Source organism: Carcharhinus amblyrhynchos, chromosome 17 (assembly GCF_965287045.1).
Source record: "Carcharhinus amblyrhynchos chromosome 17, sCarAmb.v2.hapA, whole genome shotgun sequence".
Taxonomy (NCBI): Eukaryota; Metazoa; Chordata; class Chondrichthyes; order Carcharhiniformes; family Carcharhinidae; genus Carcharhinus; species Carcharhinus amblyrhynchos.
The window spans coordinates 17,497,013-17,518,706 of NC_137340.1; positions in this window are offsets into that span (position 1 = coordinate 17,497,013).

Consider the following 21,694-nt stretch of genomic DNA (forward strand, 5'->3'; position numbering starts at 1 on the left):
TTACGGTTCAATGCAACATTTTTGCTTCTTCTTGGGACGGGAGACACAGTTCGTTTGTCCCAGCTTGCTGTGTCGCATTTCACTCCAGTTATGCATTCTAGTATTCACCATGTGGCGCTCATAACTTGCCCGGCACGATTTGCTGCGTTGCTAAGGTTAGATGTCAGAGGACGGATATTATAAACAAACTATAAACTAAATTGGATTGTGAGGAATGGCAGGAAAACGAAGAGAATGAAATCGATAGAAAGTAATAACAAAGGAATTGGAACGAGACAAGGCAGAAGAATAAAACCGAAGAAGTCAATGAGTAAATGTAAACAAACATAAAGCTGATTGGAGTCAAGTAACATTAAAATACATAAAACACTGATGGCAGAATTTTGAAAACGTGGAATTGAAGAGGTAGTTTCAAGGCCAGAGTAAGCAGTGAGTGCAGTTGATAATCCCAAATTCAAATCGCAGATGTGATTAATGTTTTAGTCACTGGCCTGTTGTTATTTTATTTGACTTTTATTCCTTGACATTGCTTATTTTAATTCATTATTTTAAATATAAATCTCTATTTCCATCTAATTCTGACATTGTCATTCTATGTTTCATTCTTTAATCTTTCTCTTTGCATAGTTTTGATATTTTCCTGGCTGTCTCCATCCATCTGTACATCTTTATCGATATTCCTATCTTCAATTTTCAAACGGCTGTGAAAAGTTTTGTTTGAGCACAGTCCTGGGTAGCGCCTCTCACTGCTTGAAAGGCGCTATTTAAACTGGCAGTTGTCTGATTGACTTGTGTTACGCTCACGGTTTTTCTCCCATTCTTTATGGAGAGTGAAACAAGACACGTTGGAGAAGGGACATTCGGAAGAGGTTGCAATATTGGGGATTACGGAGACAGGGAGAGTGAAGCTAGGATTGGATTTAAGAGGTGGAGAATTGCTGAGCAGGATGTAATAAAAGCAGCAGAGCTTCAGATGAGCTGAAACTTACAAAGAGGAGAAGAATGGAGAGTATTTATCTATCTGAGATGATAAAGTCATGCAGAACCATCGTGGCTTCTAGACAATGTATCTGCAGCTGCTTTGTGACCAACATTATAAATATTACATGTAAATACCATTTGCCGGCAGCTGGCACGATCAATTTATGCCAGATAGCCATGCCAGTTCTTTCTTGGCCGAATAAGTATCTGACTGGCCACAAGGGTGACAAGATTCACCTTTGACTGTTGCAACTCATAACGTCTGTGTAGCTGCTAACCACACCAAGTGAGAAATGTCACAAAGAGGCACATCTGACATCTGCAGTGACCTGGCGAGACTGAACCAATATACACCACAGAGCCTTTGACTACTGCATGCTGTAGAATTTCACTTTGCAGAAAGGTACATTTCACTGTTGTCCCTCAGGGGAAAGGGATGGCTGCCCCTGTGATTCATTGTCTTGCAAAAGGAGTAGCAGCATGAAGAGGAGTTTAAAAAACCGACTATCAAATCCAAGTACCTATTGCAGTCAACTCAAACTGTATCCTTATCTGGTTACTAAAGGAAAGCAGTCTCACAACGCCAGGTTAAAGTCCAACAGGTTTAACCGTAGGAAAATCCATAGCTGCAAGTGATGAATACATCGACATCTTTGCCCCCAGTGACAGATTCCAACTTGGAGTCCAAGTACTGCAAAGTAAATTTCCTCAAAAAAAATTTCCTCAAAGCCCAAATGTCTGAGTCAACATGCAAAGTGTATTGGGCAGAAGCAATGCACATTTATCCATAGTAGATTTATTTTCATCATCTTCTAACGTTACTTTGCCTGCTGTTTATGAATGACGCGCGTTCATTTGGAATCCTGAATGCTTTCCTGGGGCCTAAATTGATGATATATCAATGTATTAACCCAAGTAGTAGGTTTCAATAGGTATCTATGCAAAGAATGATTATGACTGGGACAGGCCCCTTGTTGGTACTAAAATCTCGAATGGAAGCACTGGAGGCTATTTTGCTATTGCCTAAGTCGCTTGGCACATGTAGTGTAGGTATCAGAGGGTATTGGCTTTGATTCACAGAATTCCTCAGTTTTGATTTGTTGAACTCCTTTATTAATATCTTCTTTAAAAAAAGTCATCCCCTCCTAATTTATTCTTTCTATTCTTGGAGAGGAATCAATAGTCTTATACATTTTCCCACAATTTTAATGTTTAGCTAAATTTATTTGCCTATGATGGTATAACCTCCTCTATAAATGTAGATTATAAAATGTAGTTTCATTCCTATGACCACTGGAATTCGAGCTTTCCCTTATCTGTTATCGAAACCTAACAAGTGTGTTGCTCGCCCTCACACCCAAATTACTGCAGCAATACATAATGCTCAGGGGCATCCTTTTTGGAAATCAAAACTTGTGTTGTCTAGATGCCCAGGATCAGAAACTGAGGAGTACTGTGAGCTTGTCCTCTAGAAAGCAAACTACTGCTTTTCTTCAATTCTGCTGCCACCAGCTGCTCCTCCTCACTCATACTTGCACCTAGTGGACTCCTTTCTGCACTCTCAAAATATCACCCTCAGGGTTTATCATAAAATCCTACAATGCAGAAGGAGGCCATTCGGCCCATTAGATCTGCACCGACCACAATTCCACCCACGCCCTATCCCCATAACCCCATGCATTTATCCGAGCTAGTCCTCCTGACATTAAGGGGCAATTTAGCATAGCCAATCCACTTAACCCACACATTTTTGGACTGTGGGAAGAAAGCCCTGCAAACACAGGGAGAATGTGCAAACTCTACACAGACAGTGATCCAAGCCAGGAATCAAACCTGGGTCCATGGCACTGTGAGGTAGCAGTACTAACCACTGTGCCAGACTGGTGATTAGAAAGTGTACAATGAGTGACATTGAGCAGTGCTAGTGAACGCTGTGTCACTGAGGCTTGGTTCATCTTCCCCAGGGAAACAGAATCAGAAAAGATATTACAGTGATATCCTTGTGACAAACCTTTACTTTCAGCTTCCAATTAAAATTACCTTCAGTATATAGTTAGCTCAGTATAACTTCAGTATATAATTAGTTCAGTTGGCTGGACAGAGAGTACATAGAATCCATACAGTGCCGAAGGAGGCCATTCGGCCCGTCGAGTCTGCACAGACCACAATCTCACCCAGGCCCTACCCCCACATATATTACCTGCTAATCCCTCTAACCTACAGAGATCAGGAACACTAAGGGTCAATTTTTTAGCATGGCCAATCAACCTAATTTGCATGACTTTGGACTGTGGGAGGAAACCGGAGCACCCGGAGGAAACCCATGCAGGCTCGAGGAGAATGTGCAAACTCCACACAGACAGTGATCCAAGCTGGGAATCGAACCCAGGTCCCTAGAGCTGCAAAGCAGCAGTGCTAACCACTGCGCTACCGTGCCGCCCATTGAGTTGAAGTACAGTTGAACACGTGGCTAAAGAGCTGGTGTAAGAGGGAAGGCTTTAGATTTTTGGATCATTCGGATGTCTTCTGGGGAAGGTAGGACCTGTACAACAAGGACGGGCTGCATCTGAACTGGAGGGGCACCAATATCCTGGGCGGGAGGTTTGCTAGTGCTGTTCGGGAGGGTTTTAACTAGTGTGGTGGGGGGTGGGAACAGGAACAGCAGGCTAGTAAGTGTAGAGACTGGGGAAAAAAGTGAGACTGAAATAAATATAGCGCAGAATAAGAGCAGGCAAAGAGAAGCCTCAGGGCTTAGTGGGACTGTAAGTCTGGAGTGCATTTGCATCAATGCAAGAAGTATAACAGGTAAGACAGATGAACTGGGAGCCTTGATTACTGCATGGAATTATGATGTAATTGCAATTACGGAGACATGATTAAAGCAGGGTCAGGACTGCAAGCTTAACGTTCTGGGATATCATTTTAGACAGGACAGACGGGGAAACAAAAGAGGTGGGGGAGTCACATTGCTGATTGGGGGACAGATCGCTGCTGTATTAAGAGAGGACACATTGGAGGAATCTTGTAGTGAGGCATTATGGGTGGAACTCAGGAATAGGAAGGGTGAAATCACAATGTTGGGAGTTTACTATAGACCTCCCAACAGCCCACAGGGGACAGCGGAGCAGATGAGAGTCAGATACTGAAAAGATGTGAAAAAAGCAGGGTAGTTGTGATGAGTGACTTTAACTTCCCCCATATTGACTGGGAATCCCTTACAGCCAAGGGCTCGGGTGGAGAGCAATTTGTTAGATGTGTCCAGGAAGGCTTGTTGATACAGTATGTTGGCAATCCAACCAGGGAGGGGGCTATACTAGACTTGATATTTTGGAATGAGCCAGGTCAGGTGATTGATGTTTCAGTGGGAGAGTATTTTGGGCTTAGTGACCATAATTCCATAAGATTTTGGGTTGTCATAGATAAGGACAAGAGGGTGAGGGTGCTTAATTGGGCGAGGGCCAAATACATCCAAATTAGACAGGACTGGGAAATGTTGATTGACAGTTGCTATTTGAGGACAAATCCACGTCAAACATATGGGAGGCCTTTAAAAGCCAATTGATTGAAGTGCAGGACAGGCATGTCCCAGCAAAAATGAAGGATAGAAATGGCAGAATTTTGGAACCATGGATGACAAAGGAAATGGTAAGCATAGTCGAAAGGAAAAAGGAAGCATACAATAGGTCTAGACATCTGAAAACTGACAAAGCCCTTGAGGGGTACAGTGAAAGTAGGAATGAACTTAAACATGAAATTAGGGGGGCTAAAAGAGGCCATGGAATGTCTTTAGCAAACAGGGTCAAGGAGAATCCCCAGGCTTTTTATGCATATATTAGGCACAAGAGAAAGAGTAGGCCCACTCAAGGACAATGGAGGGAAGTTATGCATGGAACCACCAATGATCAATTCTTTAAAGTGGAAGCATACATGTGCCTTTTCCCACATTTCTCAATTTTACCTCTCTCCCACCCATCTCCCCCCTTCCCCCCACATCTTCATTTGTCACAGCTTACCCTTTGATTTCAGTTTGTCTGATGTTTGGCCATTCACACTTCCCATTCTCTCTGTGGACTGCCATTAACCCCTTGTTTCTTTGGTTGTGACTCATCTTTCATTCCCTCACTCTACAGTATAAGTATCTCCAACTTTCTATGCCTTTTAGCTTTTGAGAAAGGGTCACCTGGACTCGAAATGTCAGCTCTTCACTTCTTACAGATGCTGCCAGACATGCTGAGATTTTTCAGCATTTTCTTTTTTGGTTTCAGATTCCAGCATCTGCATTAATTTGCTTTAAGCATACATGTGTATTTTGAACAGAGTGAATATGAACAACATCTGACACAGTTTATTTTATTCTCTGCATGAATAATGCACACAAAACTGCACTCTCCACATCTGGGTAACTAAACACTCTTCATCCAAAAATGTATTTTTTTATGCATTCAAGGGATATGGGCTTTGCTGGCTAAACTTGCATTCACTGTCCGTCCCTAATTGCACTTGAGGAGGTGATGCTGAGCTGCTTTCTTGAACTGCTGCAGTGAATGCAGTGTAGGTATATCCACTGTGCTTTTAGGGAAGGAGTTTCAGGATTTTGACCCAGTGACAGTAAAGGGAAGACACAGTATTTCCAAGCCAGGATAGTGAATGGCTTGGATGGGAAATTTCAAGTGGTGGCGTTCCCATGTATTTGCTGCCCTTGTCCTTCTAGATGTTAGTTGTCATGAGCTTGGAATGTGCTGCTTAAGGAGACTTGGTGAGTTCCTGCAGTGCATCTTGTAGATGCTACACACTGCTGCCACTGTGTCTGAGTGCTAGAGGGAGTGGATGTTGACCGTGGAATAATGGAAGGGATGGCTGCTTTGTCCTGGGTGGCATCAAGCTTCTTGAGTATCACTGGAGCTGCACTCATCCAATCAAAGGGAGATATTAGGTGAGAAGACAAAAAGACGTGGACAGGATTCAGAGAGCCAGTGAATGAGTTAATAACTGCAGGATTTCTAGCCTCTGACCTGCTGTTGTAGCCACAGAATTTATGTGGCTAGTTGAGTTTCTGGTCAACAGTAACCCTCAGGAAATTGATAGTGGGGGATCCAGTGATGGTAATACCACTGAATGTCAAGGGGCAATGGTAAAATTCTCTCTTGTCGGAGATAGTGATTGCCTGGCACTTACATGGCACAAATGTTAGTCACTTGTCAGCCCAAGCCTGGATATTGTCCAATTCATGTTGCACTTGGACATGAATGGTGCTGACCACTGTGCAATCATCAGTGAACATCTCCACTTCTGACCTTATGATGGAAGGAAGGTCATTGATGAAGGAGCTGAAGATGTTTGGGCCAGGACACTTTCTTGAGGAACACCTGCACTGATACCCTGGAGCTAAGGTGACTGAACTCCAATAACCACAACCATCTTGCTTTGTACTAGATATGACTTCAACCAGCTGAGAGTTTTTACTCCTAATTCCCATTGACTCCAGTTTTGCTAGGGTTCCTTGATGTCACACTTGGTCAAATTTAGCCTTGATGGCAAGGGCAGTCAATCACACCTCACCTCTGGAGTTCAGCTCCTTTGTCCATGTTTGAATCAAGGCTGTAATGAAGTCAGGAGCTGAGTGGTCCTGGCAAAATCCAAATTGAGCATTCTGAGCAGGTTAGTGAGAAATAAGTGCCATTTGACTGTTAACGATCCCTTCCATCACTTTACTGATGATCAAAAATAAACTAATGAGGTAGTAATTGACAGGTTGGCTTTGTCCTGTTTCTGTGTACGACATATCTGGGCAATTTGCCACATTGCGGGGTAGATGCCTGTGTTGTGGTTGTACTGGAACAGCTTGGCAAGGGATGCAGCAGAGTTCTAGAGCACAGAGCTATTGCCAGAATATTGTCATGGCCCTTACTTTGTTTTATAATGCTCCGGTGAAGTGCCTTAGGGATTTTTGCAGTTTACATTTTTTTGAGAAAATTCCGTCCAATGTATTTTTTCCAGCAACACTCAAGTTTAAAATACTTCTTGAAGAAAATCAGAAGAGCTGAGTAAAATCACCAAGATATCTATTTATTTTGCTCAAGAATGGGGAACTTCTGATATGGTCTATCATGAAATATTTTATATTTCAACAGAAACTGAAAATGTAGATAGTGATACTAAAAAAAGGGGGCTACTACGGGTGTTACCTTTGACATTGATGATGGGATATTCAGAATATTAATAAACTTTGAGGATATAAATGTAGATACAAACTTTGATCCCAAGGATTTTCAGGATCATGAGGATGTAGAAAATGATCAGTTGTATTTAAAATTGTACATCTCACAAAACTGGAGTCAAGCTAAGTATAATAAATTTGTTGTGTAAATTTGTTTTTGCTCAAATAATGTTTTTAAATGTACAAATTTTGTTACAATTTAGGTACAATATTTGCGTTTCTTTTTTATGGGATCAAAGTTGTTCATTAAAATAATTGTGTGAAAGGAAGTAATTAAGTGGACTATTGAATGAAATCTGTTACACATATGAAACGCTTCAACTAAATTACTTTAAAAAATTTTGAGGCTTGATTTTTCATTTTAATACCTAAAGACATTTTCTTTATTTTATTATTTTGATTTTGCTTTTTAGCTTTCATCCCTTTATTTCCTAGATGTAGGATGGGGTGGTATTGTAGCATAGTAGTTAGCACTGCTGCCTCACAGCGCCAGGATCCTGGGTTCAATTCTAGCCTGGGTCACTGTCTGTGTGGAGTCTGCGCTTCCTCCCTTTGTGTGCGTGGGTTGCCTTTGGGTGCTCCAGTTTCCTCCCACAGTCCAAAAATGTGCAAGTTAGGTTGATTGGCTATGCTAGATTGCGCCTTAGTGACAGGGGGACTAGCAGGGTAAATATTAGGATTATGGGGATAGGGCTTGGGTGGAATTGTGATTTGTGCAGACTCAATGGGCCAAAAAGGCCTCCTTATGCACTGTGGAGATTCTATGAAAGCCCAGCTTAAACAATGTTTAAATGGCTGGTTATTTACTGGCTGGCTTTGAATTTCTTGGGCAAGTTTGAATTATTATCTTTAATTTTTGACACATATTGTTTATTATTATGCTGATTTTATAACATGGTGCCAACAAATTTCATTTAATCTACCAAAATTCTTGTTTAATCATAATGGCTAATTTCATGTATTTGCAGAGCCAATCTTTGACTGTAATATTGTAGTATAGCATTTTGAGTTCTAATATTTTTGGAAGTATTTTCAAAATAATATACCTTCTTGTACAAGGATTCTCATATCCACTTACTGTTACTTTGGCCAAGCATCTCTTTTCAGTATAGTATCTAATTTTGGGAAACAAGCCCTTTGACTATTCTAGGGAGGTCTTGCTGCGGCTATATAGGGCATTGGTGAGGCCGCAGCTGGAGTACTGTGTGCAGTTTTGGGCGCCGTACTTACGCAAGGATATTTTGGCCTTGGAGGGAGTGCAGAGAAGGTTTCCTAGGCTGATGCCGGAGTTGAGGGGGTTGAGCTATGAGGAGAGGCTGAATAAACTAGGCTTGTACTCGTTAGAGTTTAGAAGAATGAGGGGAGATCTCATTGAGACATATAAGATGATGTATGGGATGGATAGGATAGAGGTGGAGAGACTCTTCCCGCTCAGAAAGGACAGTAGGACTAGGGGGCACAGCCTCAAGATAAAGGGGGGGGCGGTTTAGAACGGAGTTGAGGAAGAACTTCTTCACTCAAAGGGTGGTGAATCTCTGGAATTCTCTGCCCGTTGAAGTGGTGGAGGCTACCTCGCTAAATATTTTTAAGACGCGGGTTGATGGGTTTTTGATAAGAGAGGGGATTAAGGGTTATGGGGAGAGGGCGGGAATGTGGAACTGAGCCACAACAGATCAGCCATGATCTTATTGAATGGCGGGGCAGGCTCGAAGGGCCAGATGGCCTACTCCTGCTCCTATTTCTTATGTTCTTATGAAATATCACAAATATAACTTTTTAACTGACATGTTTTACTTTGTTTTTAAACATTTGAAAATTATTATTTTGCATTTCTGCTTGAGTAGTTTTGACATTTTATGCTCAGTGACCATTTTGTTGCAACAATTGGTTCTGCAATGCGGGGACAATTCTCCCATCCCACTGTGCTGCATTTTTAGTGCAGAGGGTTGGGAGACTCTAGCGGAGGCAGTCTCGTGGGCTCCCTGCTGGGCACCTGGGACTGAGCGTCTCTCCCAGTGTTGGATATCTGGCACTAAGTAGGGCTTAATTTGCATACTATTTAAATGTCATTAGTGGGCCTGGAACTGAAACCTGTTATATTTTATGTTTTAAATTTAACTACCAAGGGTAGGTTGGTCTGGTGTAGGCAAGAGGTGGGGGGAGTGTTAAATGTTAAGAAGCGGCGTTGGGTTGGGAACCAACATGGTTCCTCCCAATTCCAGATTTTAATTTGGAGGACTTTCCAAAAAGACTTTAAAAGCATTGGACGGAATCTCAGATGAATAAACCCTCATGTGGGGGATCTGGTAATAGTTCAAGAACCTGTTTGCAATTGAAGCAGGAGGCTTGCCAGGGCTCTTCAACTCAACTGAGTACCAGCATCCCAGTTGTGGATAGTCTGGAAGGATGTCAGAAGTTGGAGCGTGACATAGATAGGATGCAAGACTGGGCGGGGAAGTGGCAGATGGATTTCAACGCGGATAAATGTGTAGTGGTCCATTTTTGCAGGACCAACAGGATGCAGGAGTACAATGTCAAGGGTAGGAGTCTTAGCTGGGTTGAAGAGCAGAAGGATCTTGGGGTCCGGGTCCATAAGACTCTTAAATCGGCCTCGCAGGTGGAGGATGTGGTCAAGAAGGCGTATGGTGCACTGGCCTTCATTAATCGAGGGATTGAGTTTAGGAGTCGGGAGGTAATGCTGTAACTTTATAGGACCCTTGTCAGACCCCACTCGGAGTACTGTGCACAGTTCTGGTCGCCTCACTACAGGAAGGATGTGGAAGCTATTGAGAGGGTGCAGAGGAGATTTACAAGGATGTTGCCTGGATTGGGAGGCATGCCTTATGAAGATAGGTTGAGGGAGCTAGGGCTCTTCTCCCTGGAGAAACGAAGGTTGAGAGGCGACCTGATAGAGGCTTATAAAATGTTGAGAGGAATAGATAGGGTGGATTCTCAGAGGCTATTTACCAGGGCTGAAATGGGCGCTACTAGAGGACACAGGTTTAAGATGCTGGGAAGCAAGTACAGAGGAGATGTTAGGGGAAAGTTTTTCACTCAGAGGGTGGTGAGTGAGTGGAATCGGCTGCCGTCGGTCGTGGTAGAGGTGAACTCACTGGGGTCTTTTAAAAGACTTCTGGATGAGGATATGGGATCTAATGGCATTGGAAGTTACAGATAGTTCTATGGCTTGGTAGGTATAGATGTGATCGGCGCAACTTGTGGGCCGAAGGGCCTGCTTGTGCTGTAGTGTTCTATGTTCTATAAGCAGGGAAGCCGCATCTAATTGTTGGGTAAATAGGCAAGTGCATTGTGCAGAATGATTCTTCTGTGAATCTAATAGGAAGACCTGGATTTTCATGGAGTCATGGAGATTCTGGGGGCCTCCCAAAGTGGCAGATGGAACCTGGATCTGTAACTCTTGTCTTCTGTTCCAACACATCTCATTTTTGTTAGGTTGAGGACGGAGGATTGGGACATTGAATGAAGTTTCATGAATGGGAGTGTTTTAGATAGTGAAGTCTTTAATAGATATTTAGAATTTTATTTTATTTTATCTCAGCATGGCTCCTGAGGTCTACTCATGATGGATATTAGGTGAATTGATATGGAGGATGTAAACAGATGTTTGGTGGAGGAATGAGTTGTCACTAAGTTGGCATTTCATGCATTTCGCTCGCCTTGATCTGCACTTCTTTGCTGTTGGCTTGCATCACGGCATGGCATCAGCTAATATAACTGTACCTTGCGTCTCTAATAAGGAACACGGATAGAAGGAACATCATGAGCATTAGGGGCAGCAGGAACAAAACTAGCAACAGCTGCTTTCTCCTCAGCCATACGCCACATCACAGTACAGAGTGTATGACATGTATGAGCAGCATAAAGTGCTTCAGGAGGCTCAGATTTTCAAGTTAGATCATTGCTATCATCTGCAGCCTGGAGCAAGCCCTCATTCCCAGTGGACTGGTAGCACAGTGGTTAGCACTGCTGCTTCACAGCTTCAGGCACCTGGGTTTGATTTCCGGCTTGGGTCACTGCCTGTGTGGAGTGTGCACATTCTCCTTGTGTCTGCGTGGGTGCTCCGGTTTCCTCCCACAGTCCAAAGATGTGCAGGTTAAGTTGATTGGCCATTCTAAAATTGCCCCTTAATGTCCTGAGATGTGTAGGTTAGAAGGATTAGCTGGTGAAATATGTAGGGATATGGTGGTGGGGCCTGGGTGGGATTGTGGTCGTTGCAGACCTGATGGGCCAAATGGCCTCTTTCTGCACCGTAGGGTTTCTATGATTCTATGACCAGAGACACACATTGCCAGTGGCTGTCAAGATGGCAATCACTGGAAGACTCCCATTGTTTCTTCTCTGTCTCTCCCCAGAGTTGTGCTCTCTCCTCCCAAAAAGTGAGAAAGACAAGAGTTGTGTGTGTGAGAAATGGATTGTGTAAAGAGGAAGTAAAGACAACATTTATCATTGGTGATTGTGAGGAATCAGTGTGAGATGGTGCAAAGATGAGAATGAAGGGTTGAGCAGTAAGGTGTGTTGGTTAGATATTCTGATTCCTGCCAGGTTCCTTTATCCAGAAAACCTTCCTCTGACAGATTGACACTCAGTTGCCTTCTCTGACTGGCCTAGAAACCAGAGAGGGCAGGCTCTGAAAAGTGGGATGCTGGTACTCAGTTGAGTTGAAGAGCCCTGGCAAGCCCCCTTCTTCAATTGCAAACAGGTTCTTGAATTATTACCAGATCCCCCACATGCGGGTTTATTCATCTGAGATTCCGTCCAATGCTTTTAAACTCTTTTTCTCATAGTTATTTATGAATGGCAAACAAAATGTAATGGTTTTGCAATGGAGAATAATTTCATGTAATTTGCAATGTAAGGGAGGGGTCTGGAGGAAAAGCTAAAGATTTGAGGCAGTGAGAGATAGAAGTTCTGGTTCAAAACGTCAACATTTTAAGGAACTGAGAGATAGGTCGTTGTTGCATGCATGCAAACAGAAAAAAAACATTCAAAGAAATTTAGGACAGTTAGAAACAGTAGCATGGATTTCGATTGGGATTTTAATATTTTTAGTTATGGCATTTTTAGAGAGTTTGCATGGGAAAACTGTGTAGGTGGTAGTATTAAGAAATCATTTTATCATGGCATTATGACAGTATCAAGATAGTTAAGTACTAGAAATTAAAAATGTACAATGTTTGGTGTGTGCTACAGGCCAACAATGAAAATAAAATAGAAGAGTTGATCTATAGGCAGATCAGGGAGCTACAAAGAACAACAGGACAATAATATTGAGCAACGTTAACAATCCCAAAGTAGACTGGGGATATACATGTTTGAAAATGGGGAACAGAAAGAAAGAAATAACTTTTAGCACAATAATGCCTTTCAGCAACTCAGGACATCTCAAAATGCATTAGCCAAAGAAATACAGTTGAAGTAACGTAAGGAACGTAACAGACAATTTGTTTACAAGTTTCTATAAACAGCAATAAGAGGGATGATGCAAGCATTCTATACTAAAGAGGAGAGGTGTGAAATATTAGACACAATAAGCATAAAGAGAGAGGTAGTACTGGAGGGCTTCGCATCATTGAAGTGGATAAATCACCAGAGCCAGATGGATTGTATCTTAGGCTGTTGAATGAAACCAGGGAGGAACTAATGGATGCTCTGAGGTTTGTTTTACAATCCTTACTAAATATACTGAGGTCCCAGAGGATTGGAGGTTTGCAAACACTGTACTACTAGTTAAAAAGGGTGCAACAGATAGACCAGGAAACTTTAGGCTGGTCAGTTTGGGAGTTATTGGAAATAATTCTGAGAGACAGGATGAACTGTCACTTTGAAAGGCAAGGATTAATCAGGGATATCTTTCAACACCAACCAAATAAATAAACTCAAATTAATTTAAGGACAAATTAGAAGGGCAGCTCCCCAAAAGGAGGGGGAACAACCCGAACAAAAAACAAAGTCGAAAGGAAACTTACAACATTAAATCATAATGTGATTTTCGGCGTTTATAATACACCCCAGCCCCTGCGATGCCCAATGGGTGCGGAAGGCGTCAACCGTGCCCGTGGACACCACATGCTTCCTCTCCAGGGACATCTGGCCGCGAACATAGCCACGGTAGAGGGGCAAACAGTAAGGGTGGATGGCCCCATTGATCGCCCGCTGCCTGATCTGTTGATAGCTCATCTCATAAGTTCCAGGAGCAGGTTCACGAGGAGGTTGCTACTGGATTAATCGGGGATAGTCAGCATTGTTTTGTAAAGGAGAATATTGTGTCTAACTAACTCAATAGAATTTTTGAGTTAGTAACAAGAGGAATTAACAAGGATATTGCAGTGTATACTGTCTACCTGGATTTCAGTAAGATATCTGACAAAGTCCCATATGGCAGACTGATCAGAAAAATGAAATCTCATGGGATACAGGGGAAGGTGTGGATGTGACCTGGTAATTCCTTGGCTGAACAAATATGGATAGTTGTTTGAACTAAGCTTCATTTAAACTTCATTTAAACTAAGCATCATGGAGTTGTTTGTGAGTAATTCCATGAACCTGATCAAACAATGTGATTGGTTTCCAGTTACATCATTGGCTGAGTGTCAGCAGTTTATGATAAAGGCAGTTTCAGCCCTTTTGTCTTGTGATAACTCAGAGATCAACCACTGCAAGTGTGCCCTGAAAGAACATCTTCAGAAAAGACAGAAGAACCATATAGAAAATCTACATCAGGAACGGACTTGGCCAGTTCATTCTGAACTGGGTAGTATTCATTTCAGTTAAAGAGTTAGAGTTTCAATTAAAGAGTTAGAGTTTCAGTCAACGAATTAATGTTCAGTGAAAGAGTTAAAGTGCTGCAACTGTTGTAAGTTTGGGTTTGGTACCGAAAGTGTTAAATAAATGGAAGTTTGTTTAAGTGCATTGAGTTAATTCCTGTCCTTTTGGTTTGTAACACTAAATACCTGGAAAGTGGTTTAAGTTTAGTCACCTTTTCAAAAACATCAATGAGGTTTGTTAGACATGGCCCAGTGGTCATGAATCCATGCTGGCTCTCCCTAGTTAACTAAAAATTTTTGGGGTGTTCAGATACCCTATCCTTAATGATAGATTCCAGTAGTTTCCCCACAACAGAAAAAACTAACTGGTTTGTAATTCCCTGGTTTTGCTCTTTCACCCTCCTTAAAAAGTGGAATGGCATGAGTAATTTTCCAATCCAGAGGGACGACTCCTGAATCTAGGGAACTCTGCTGATGTGTTACCCCCATACTATGAAGAGGAGCACAGATTCATGAACAGTAGCTTCTTAATTTCCACACATAACTGTATATGGGGGAATGCCAGAACTTCCTGTCAGTTTCACAGGGTAATCAGGACAAAAGCTGACAGTTTTGTATCATTTTACCTGTGAAAAGGAGGCGATTATGTCTCCAGTCTAGCAGGGAAGGAAGCAGTGTTTGGTCTGGTTCTGGGAAATGAAGCAGGGTAAGTGGAATGTATTGCAATAGGATATCATCTAGCAAACAGTGACCACAATGTAATTCATCTCAGACAATTATGGAAAGAGGCCAAAAAAACACAAGGTAAAAATGCTCAACTGGGAAGAGCTAATTTCAGTGATTTTGGAAGGAACCCAGCACAGGTGGATTGGAAAAGGTGGTTACAAGGTAAAACAGCTAAGTAATGGCAGATTTCAGAGGAGATAGTTTAGGTTCAAACTATACATATTCCTTCAAAAGGCAAAGTTAGAACATCCAAAGCTAATGTGTTTTGGATGACAATGGAAATAAAAATTAAAATGAACCAGAAAAGAGAGACTTATGATTAATGTAAGGGACAAGATTCCGTTAATAACCTAGAAGATAAAGGAAAGTAGAGATTAAAGAAGTTAATGTAGGAGGCAACGGTTAGCAGAAAAGATTAGCAGTCAACAATAAACTAAATCCAAAACATTTTGAAACATATGAAGTGTAAGGTTTTTGGTACTTTTTTAATAATTTAAGAACTTTGGGTCTATTCAGCACCCGAAGAAAAATCTTCATATAGAAGCTGAGGACTTGGCTTAAAGAACGTGAAAACCTTGTATGTTATCAAAAAGGAAGAGAATAATGTGAAGATCACATCAAAAAAGAAAGAAGTTACAGACTAGATAGTAATAGCAAAAGAAAACATACTAAAAAGATAAGCATTATCTATAGTTGGTAAGCCACCTGGTCTGAGCGGAATGCATACTCAGTTGCTGAAAGAAGCAATGGTAAAAATAGCTGAGGCATTTGTCACAATCTTTCAAACCTCATTGTATATTGTAATGTCAGAAGACAGGAAGTTGTTAACGTTATACCATTATTAAAGAGAGATGAATCACTGGACAGTGCACTACAATCAGAAGGCTTCTCAGTCCATCGAGTGGACCTCAGGCAAGGCTAGGGGAGGTGGGGTCTTCTTCCTAATCAACCCCTCGTGGTGCATAGATGTAGCAACACTAGCAACTTTCTGCTCCCTTGACTAGAATACCTTACGCTAAAATGCCACCCTTACTACATTCTGGGGAGTTCATCTCTGTTATCCTGATGGCAGTTTACATGCTATCCCGTGCAGATGTGAAAATCACACTGGATGAAATATACACCACTACAAATAGCATTGAAACGAAACATCCTGAGGCCTTGTCCATCATGGCTGGGGACTTCAATTGGACCAAGCTCAAGAGTGTACTACCAAGTTACCACTAACATGTCTCCTGTTCCACCAGAGGCTCAAAACACCCTAGACTGCTGCTACACAAATATCAAACATGCCTACCACTCTATCACCTGCCCACACTTCGGCAAATCAGACCACAAGGCTGTGGTCTTGCTCCTGGCTTACAAGTGAAAACTGAAGCAGGAGAATCCATCATTGTTGGTCTGAGGAATCGGATTATCTCCTGTGGGGCTGCTTGGACTCAGTGAACTAGTCAGTACTTAAAAACTCTGCAACCAGCCTGAACGCGTATACCACTACAGTAACTGACTTCATTCGTAATCCGATAGCAGACCAAGAAGCAAATCTGCGTGTTCCCCAATCGGAAACCATGGATGAACAGGATTATCCATGCTTGCTGACGTCTGAGGCGTTCAAATCAGGCGACACTGACCAATACAAGAAAGCCAGATATGATCCAAGGAGGTCCGTCAAAGATGCCAAAAGACAGTACCACACCAAGCTAGAGTCCCGGGCTAGTACCACCCCCGCCGACTATGACAAGGTCTACAAAACATAACAGAATGAAGGCATGTAAAATCGCTGGCTCCAACGCACCCTCTCTGATGAGCTCAATGCATTCTATGCCCATTTTGAGCAAGCGGTCAGTGAGAGCATGTCCTCCACTCTGGAAGTCCTGGGCATGTTTGATATTTGTGTAGCAGCAGTCTAGGGTGTTTTGAGCCTCTGGTGGAACAGGAGACATGTTAGTGGTAACTTGGTAGTACGCTCTTGAGCTTGGTCCGATTGAAGTCCCCAGCCATGATGTACAAGGCCTCAGGATGTTTCGTTTCAATGCTATTTGTAGTGGTGTATATTTCATCCAGTGGATGAACCTGTATCTGGGGTCACCATTGCAGATGTCAGCAGTTTCCTTGAAGATCAACCCACAAAAAGTGACTGGCCCAGATGGGGTACCTGGACGAGCGCTCAGACCCTGCGCGGATTAGCTGGCGGGGTATTCACAGACATCTTCAATCTCTCTTTACAACAACCTGAAGTTCCTAACTGCTTCAGGAAGACGACCATCATCCCGGTACCGAAGAAAAACCATGCAGCATGCCTTAATGACTATCAACCGGTGGCTCTGATATCCATCATTATGAAGTGTTCGAAAGGTTAGTCATGGCATGAATCAATTCCAGCCTCCTGGACTACTTGGATCCACTACAGTTTGCCTACTGCCACAACAGGTCCACAGAAGATGCCATTTCCCTGGCCCTGCACTCAATCCTGGAACACCTAGTTAACAATGACACCTACGTCAGATTCCTATTTATTGACTACAGTTTGACTTCAACACCATTATTCCCACGAAACTCATCTTCAAACTCCGTGGCCTGGGCCTCGGCAACTCCCACTGTGACTGGATCCTGAACTTCCTAACTCACAGACCACAATCATTAAGGATAGGCAACAACACCTCCTCCATGATCATCCTCAACACCAGTGCCCCACAAGGCTGTATTCTCAGCCCCCTACACCTTCTACACCTATGACTGTGTGACGAAGTTTCCCTCCAATTCGATTTTCAAGTTTGCTAATGATACCACTGTAGGGGATCAGACTTCAAACAATGATGAGACAGACTACAGAAATAAGATGCAGAATCTGGTGAACTGGTGCGGCAACAATAATCTCTCCCTCAATATCAACAAAACGAAGGAGATTGTCATCGACTTCAGGAAGCATAAAGGAGAACATGCTGCTGTCTACATCAATAGGGACGAAGTAGAAAGGGTCAAGAGCCTCAAGTTTTTAGGTGTCCAGATCATCAACAACCTGTCCTGGTGCTCCCCACGCTGACACTGTAGTTAAGAAAGCCCCAAATGCCCCTACTTTCACAGAAGATGGAAGAAATTCAGCTACGACTCTTACTAACTTTTACAAATGCACCATAGATAGCATTCTTCTGATTGTATCACAGCTTGGTATGGCTCCTGCTCTGCCCAAGACTGCAAGGAACTACAAAAGGTCATGAATGTAGCCCAATCCATCATGCAAACCAACCTCCCATCCATTGACTCTGTCTACACTTCCTGCTACCTTGGCAAAGCAGCCAGCATAATTAAGGAACCCTTGCATCCCAGACATGCTCTCTTCCATCTTCTTCCTTCAGGAAAAAGATATAAAAGTCTGAGGTCATGTACCAACTGACTCAAGAACAGCTTCTTGCCTGCTGCTGCCAGACTTTTGAATGGACCTACCTTGCATTAAGTTGATCTTTCTTCACACCCTAGGTATAACTGTAACACTACATTCTGCACTCTCTTGTTTCCTTCTCTATGAATGGTATATTTTGTCTGTATAGTGCGCAAGAAACAATACTTTTTACTGTACACTAATACATGTGACAATAATAAATCAAATCATGGAAACTATGGGCCAGCCAACCTAAGATCAGTGACAGAGAAGTTTCTGGAAAGCGTCAGGACAATACAAATTTTCATTTGGAAAATCATGGGTTAATCAGGAAAGGTCAGCATGGATTTATGTCTGATTAACTTGATTAAATTATTTCATAAGGTGACAGATAAGGTGAATCATTGTAGCACAGTAGATGCTGTATATCTGAACTTTCAAAAAGCATTTGACAACCTGCTGCACAGGAGGCTTGTAAATAAGATGGAAGCTCGTGGAATTAAAGAGAAAGGCAGTGATTTTGAAATGGAATGGTTTAGTAACAGAGGCAAAGGCCAGTGATAGAGGATGGATATATTTCGCACTGGGAAGCGATTTGCGTGGTGTTTCCCAATGCCGAGTTTTGGGTCTCTAATTTTTACAAACAACTTAGACTAAGTGTAAGGAGCAGCATTATAAAATTTGCAGATGAGACAAAATGAAAAGTAGTAGATGATGATGAGGGTAATTCTAGAGTTCAGGATTAACAGAATAGTGAAATGAGTACAAACATGGCAGATGGAAATTCAGTGTAGAGAAGTGCAAAGTTACACTTGGATGATCAATATGGAAAAATGGTATACTATTAATTGCATGATTTGAAAAGTGTAGCTGAGCAGACACACCTTGGTGTCCACATACATCAATTCTTAAATGTGAAATGGGAAATTGATAAGGCTAAAAGAAGGATATCAGAATATAAGAATGAGGCAATTTGGCTGATTAAACTTGTTTTGCCATTCAAAAAGTTCTAAGCTGAATATCTACATCAATTCTATTTCCCTGCCATTGGCCTTGATAACCTTAGTGCCCAAAAATCCTAAAATCACAGGGTATGACCTCAGTTGGACAATTCTGGGCATCACACTTCGGGAGAAGTGTTAGAAAGGGTATAGAGGAGGTCACTAGAAATGATGAACTTTGGTTATGATGAGAAGGTGATATCAAGAATTCCAAAAGATTATGATGTTTTGAGCGAAGAAATTTCTACTTATTTCTGTTCTAAATTGCTGACCCTTTATCCTGAGAATATTATCTTTTATTGCAAGTGTGTTGAAGTCCTAGAGTAAGGAATTCTTTCTGCACTTATACAGGGCTTTGATGAAACCGCAACAGGTTACTGTGCAGAGTTTTTGTCTCTTTACCTAAGAAGGATTTACTTGTCTGAAGAGGGTGTGCAACAAATGTTCAACTGATTGATTCCTGGAATGAGAGAGCTGTCAAATGAAGGGTGGGGGGAGGGAACTATGACCCTTAGTTCTAGACTCTCCAGCCAGAAGGAATAGCACTTAACATCTATCCTGTCAAACCCTCAAAGGATTATACACATTTAAATGAAATATTTTTTCATTCTTCTAAATACCAATCAATATATCAACTTTCTGTGATTCCTGTGCAAGAATTCTAAAAATCTTCTGAACAGCAATTTTTCTAGTCTTTTGGCTTTAAAAGTAATCTGTTTTTCCATGTTTTTTACCAAAATGAATAATTTGAAACTTCCCCACATTGTACTCCCTCCACTTTCTTGTCCAGTCACTGATCTTGTCTATATCCTTTTGCAGACTCGTTGCATCCTCCTCACAGTTTACTTTACCACGAAGCTGTGCATCAAAGGAAAACCTGGATATATTACACTTGGGGCCCTTATCTAACTCACTTAAATCGATCTATACTAATATATTACCCCTAATCTCACAAGCCTTATTCATGTGGGTTTCTTGTGTGTACAAATAGAAGAATTAAATATAAAAACAAAGAGAACTTTTTAGCATTTTATACATCATGTGGTATGGCCTCAACTGGACAATTCTGGACATCACACTTAAGGAGAGGTGGAATGACCTTAGAAAGGGTATGAAGCAGGTTTGTCAGAATATTACCAGGGATGGTGAACTTTGATTATGGCACAAGGTTGGAAAAATTACGACTATTCTTTTTGGAACAGAGAAGGTTAAGAGGTATCAGAACAGATATGGCTTTTAAGAAGGTGAGAGGTTTTGATAAAGCAGATAGAGGAAAACTATTCTCTCTAGGAAGTGGGCCAATAACCAGAGATCATGGATGTAAGTTTATGGACAAAAAATGAGGAGATAATGAAAATTATTTTCATTCAGAGTTGTTGGGATATGGAATCAAAAAGTGGTGGAATCTGACTTCATAGATAATTTTACAAGAGGGTTGGACAGGTACTTGAGGATGAAGAATTTATGGGCACAAAGTAGGGACATGGGATATAGCATGGCTGTCCTTTCAAAGAACCAGCGTAGGCAAAACGGGCTGAAAGATCCCCTTCTGTTCTTGTACATTTCTATGATTCCATGAAATCCCATATTGGAGTTTAGGCTGTCATTTCAGCAGTGGTGAGGCTGATGCATTGTTGGAGATACTGTTTCCAGATGTCATTAATTTTTCAGTTGGGTGTAATCAATCCAATGACACCGTTTGAAGAACAGCAGGTATCTTTGTATACTTATACTTGTATTTAAAAAATAATTCAGTCATTTATCTCACTGCCATTTGTAGAATTTTGCTGAAGTTAATTTGACTGCTGTGTTTATTTACAATCGTGATTACAATCCAAAATTCACTTTATTGGTTGCAAAGGATATCTTGTGGGCATGAAAGATGCTGTAATAAAATGATAGAAACTTCTCTCTTTTACTTCCTTCAATGGATACAGGAAGCAAATACAATTATGTTTTGTGGCTGGAGAGGAAGTAGGAATCTCTCTGAATTGCCAAATCAATTTGAAACATACCATAATATTATTCTTATATTTATTGCAAAACCAGTGGGAAGGGCCAATCTTGTGACAGATTATAGGTGGGAGTTGTTATTTGGTGTGAAGAACGTCCTCTCCAAAACAGCTTTGGTAATAGCAAGACTTGAAAGTTCAATTTTTCCAGTTGGATATATTTTTATTCTATAATGGAATCAAAGTTAATGGGGGTAGGCAGGAAAGTGAAGTTAAGGCCACAAACAGATCAGCCATGATCTTATTTATGGCTCAGCAGGCTTGAGGGATTAAATCACCTACTCTTATTTCTTCTGTTCTTATTTGGGCTCAGAGTAGACAGTGCTGTCAAGATTAGCTAACCAAGATGACAAGAAACAACAACATAGCCCAGTCCATCACGTAAACCAGGCTCCCATCTGTCAACAATGTCTACACTTCCCGCTACCTTGGAAAAGCAGCCAGCATAACCAAGGATCCCCACACACCCAGGGCATACTCTCTTCCACCTTCTTCCATCAGAAAAAAGACACAAAACTCTGAGATCACATGCCAACTAACTCAAGAACAGGTTCTTCCTGCTGCCATCAGACTTTTGAATGGATCTACTTTAT